The sequence below is a fragment of the Odontesthes bonariensis genome, chromosome 23 (assembly GCF_027942865.1).
Source record: "Odontesthes bonariensis isolate fOdoBon6 chromosome 23, fOdoBon6.hap1, whole genome shotgun sequence".
NCBI classification, from domain to species: Eukaryota; Metazoa; Chordata; class Actinopteri; order Atheriniformes; family Atherinopsidae; genus Odontesthes; species Odontesthes bonariensis.
Window position 1 is genome coordinate 22,089,790 of NC_134528.1, and position 3,341 is coordinate 22,093,130.

A 3,341-nucleotide genomic window follows, 5' to 3' on the forward strand; every position below is an offset into this window, starting at 1 on the left:
TGCCAGATTGTCTCAAGCCTCACAGCCAGCAGATATCTCGCTTCACCTCGTTGCCTTGCCGCCTTGCCTTTTGACCTACTGTCCATGACCATTGCCTGTCGCCTGACCTTGAGTTTTGTTTTGTGGATTAGAACCCTCTGCCCCTGGAAGACCTTCTTGGATCCTCTGGAAAGCACCTGTTTTTGGATTACCCCTGACTGACTGTCTAGCCTTGTTCTCTGCATCTTGGAGCAGAATCTGATCTGTGCGGATCTACACCTTTTATTGGAGAAGTATCCTGATTCCTGCAGTATTCGGCTTCTGTCCAGCACCTTTGGTCTAATAAACCTTTGTCACTAAGCTTGTGACTGGTTGAATTATCGGGTTTTCTGATCTGGTCATTACATATCTACCGAGATGGAAGTCTGCAGCACTTGAGAAAAGCTATTTGGTAGGCTCAGGTTCAAGTTAAACTCTCAACCTATGCAGCTGGAGCAGAGTATCAGAGCAACTTAAAGTGCTTAGAAATGCAAGCCAGTGGGATCATCTTTTAGCTGAACCATTCATGTCTGTGTATAGTTTAATGGGGAAAATGCTAATTAATGCAATCATTAAAAAGACTTGTCCATGTATATTAATGACTTCGTATTCATATCCTCTTCACATTTAGTGACAGCCTAACACCACTTGTTTGTTTTTTTTTTGTCGTCAGCTGTACAGTGGCACTGCATCAATGCATATCACAGCTTGTTATAGTTTATGTGCAATCTGTCAAATGATATCAATCACAGCAGAGTTATTTATATTATTAGAGTCAGTTATGGGAATGATTAGTGATGGGCCTCGGATTGTTTGGCTGCACTCAGTCGGCCAATTTAGAGGAACAAAGACAAAGAGGGCAGCAGAGCCCAGAGGGCCTGAATCAGAACACATTGACAACGTCCCCTGACAAACACGTATACATACCAGTGTCATCGATTTCAGTCAGGCGCTGTAAACCCATTTTTTTTTTTTTTGGTTTCCTCTTAAGACAGAGCAACAACTTGGTCCAAATAAAACAAACAGCTCCAGGTTTTATCCACACCAGAAAGATGGCTGCAGTTTATGTTTACGGGACTTTTTTTCTTATCCAAAGAGGAAGTTTTGTGTCCAGTTGTTATGTTTTAGAATCATGTTGAGATTGACGTCACAAAAAAGAGGCAGCAAATTCCCAAAAGGTAAGAAGGGAAAACTCTGGTGTAAATAGAGGAAATAATAAAAAGATATGAGTGCCAGTTAAGAAAGTGTGTGGTATTTGGAAACTGGTATCTCACTTATAGTTGATTTGGAGATCAGACACGGAGAGCGATGAGAGTAAAAGTATTGTTTCCAATCAGAATACTGTGTGTGTTCCACTCAGTCCCCTTTGGACCTTCCTGTCAGCATTGACCTTTACCAAATCAAAGGAGATGCAAATATCCAGCTTAATTTGGGGCTATTACAGCGCCACACACAGTAAGTCATAGAGGTGAATGAGCTCTGCGCAGACACCCGGTGAGAATAGCTGTCAGTCTTCACAGCCTGCTTTGATTAGCAATTTGAAGGGCCTCGGCCCCTGACTCTCCTCAACAGATACAAATCAGTCCTGACGCTGCTGTGTCCATTATTGGCATCATTTCTGGAGAGAATTGTAATGAATCTCATTTCCCCACAGTCTTCATCTCCCCGCCATTCCTCGCTCTCCTCGCACACATCTTTCACACCCACACGTAGCGTTTTCTGTACAGTCTTTAACGCTAATCTAGTTCACTTCACTGAAGAAACAAATGGGATAAAAATGCACTTACTTACTTGACTCAAGACTCAGGATTTTTATTTTTTTTTTACCCAAGTTGCCTGTTGGGAGATCTAACTTCATATAGTCATGTAGCAAAAGTTTGTCATACTGACATAAGAAGAATTTAGGATACTGTGCAGTGTTTTGCCACTGAATGAATTGTGCACGGAAAAATAAACGAAAAGCTTGCGAAAATACAAAACAGTTGATGGTTCCACCTTCTTAAACATGCTAATTCTAGTTTTTCATTTCAGTTAATTTGACCGTTCAGAGGTTTGTGTGACAACTGGAGCTCGGACCACCAGGGCGGACCAACAGCCAAACCTCAGTCTCAGGAGGAGCAGTGTAGTATTGGTTAGCTCTTTACCTTTTTAACTGTGCTGGAGGTGCTTCGTCTGTGTGTCTAATGGACTTGGAAAAGCCTTATGACCGTGGTCCTCACAGCGTCCTGCTCAGTGAGTACGAGGTGTCGGGCTCTTTGTAATAGGTCATATGATCCTTTTACAATTAGAGTGAGAGCTTGGTTTGCATTTCTGCCACTAAGTCAGACTTGTTTCTTATTGCTGCTCTACTCTGCCGGGACTACCTTTAGTTCATAACTTTTATGGACGGAAGCTTCATCAGCCTTCATCTCTCCTTTTGGCAGATGTGTTGCCCTCTTGGCCTCAATGAGTGGAAAAAATCCTGCACGCTCTGAATTGAAGTGCAGCTGAATGTGAAGTAACTGAGGTGAGAAATAGCATCCATATCTTAGGCCATGGTCCTCAGCCTGGGGTTTGGCAAGGAGTTTCTCGTTTAGCATTTTGTCACGTTCTCATGAACCAAACCCTGAGTTTGGGCCTGGATAGACCTTTGGGCAGAAGGTTTTGTCTATGCTCCTTTGTGTCTCAAGAGTATGCAAAATGTTTCCTTAAAAGAATAATACAACATGCCAAACACAACATAACTCCTTCCAATATCTGGCCCTCCTAGTAGCACTTGGGTGCTCAGCAGGTGTAAGTAAAGAAGACATGCATGTTTGAAATGCGTATAACAGAAAAGGTCTAGTAACAGCTGTAATTGGATGAATATTTTAGTTGTTTTTAACCATGCGACACTAACCTCTAAGAACATGAACGATATTAACGTGAGGGTTTTTCTTTAACAGAGACTACACAAACGAGCCAGCTTCCCCACATGGATCAGCAGAAGTTTAGTTTCGACTGTCAGGTCGAGTTCAACAAGCTGGCACAAAATCCATTGACGAAGTCAAGCCATCGATTTCTGCTCAGTCAGAGACTTTTCTGACCTGTAGCTGTAAAAGGTCAAGGTGTCAGAGCTTTCCATTAAATGAGCCAATCGCAAAACTGCTTTTTGTCATTCTTTTTTTTTTTTTTGGAGCAGAGAGCACAGACGGGGTAACAGGTTTAAGCCAGTCAGAAAAGACAGTTTTAAACCCCATACGATGCAGTTATTTGAAATATAAAAGTATAGATACTCCAGTTCAAAGTAAGAACACGGGTTTATCTGCATCAGAACTTGCCTCATTTGAACATAACATCACATA

General features: G+C 42.1%; 1 long non-coding RNA gene across 2 annotated transcripts; it reads left to right on the forward strand.

Annotated features, from left to right (window-relative positions):
* Positions 1-3,123, forward strand: LOC142373996 (uncharacterized). Of its 2 annotated transcripts, XR_012768619.1 has the most exons (4): positions 1-430; positions 2,050-2,250; positions 2,442-2,524; positions 2,943-3,123. It is a non-coding gene; the product is annotated as an uncharacterized LOC142373996 (long non-coding RNA). The 2 variants fall into 2 exon arrangements; XR_012768618.1 differs by having other exon boundaries at positions 1-2,250.
* The last annotated feature ends 218 nt before the right edge of the window (positions 3,124-3,341 follow it).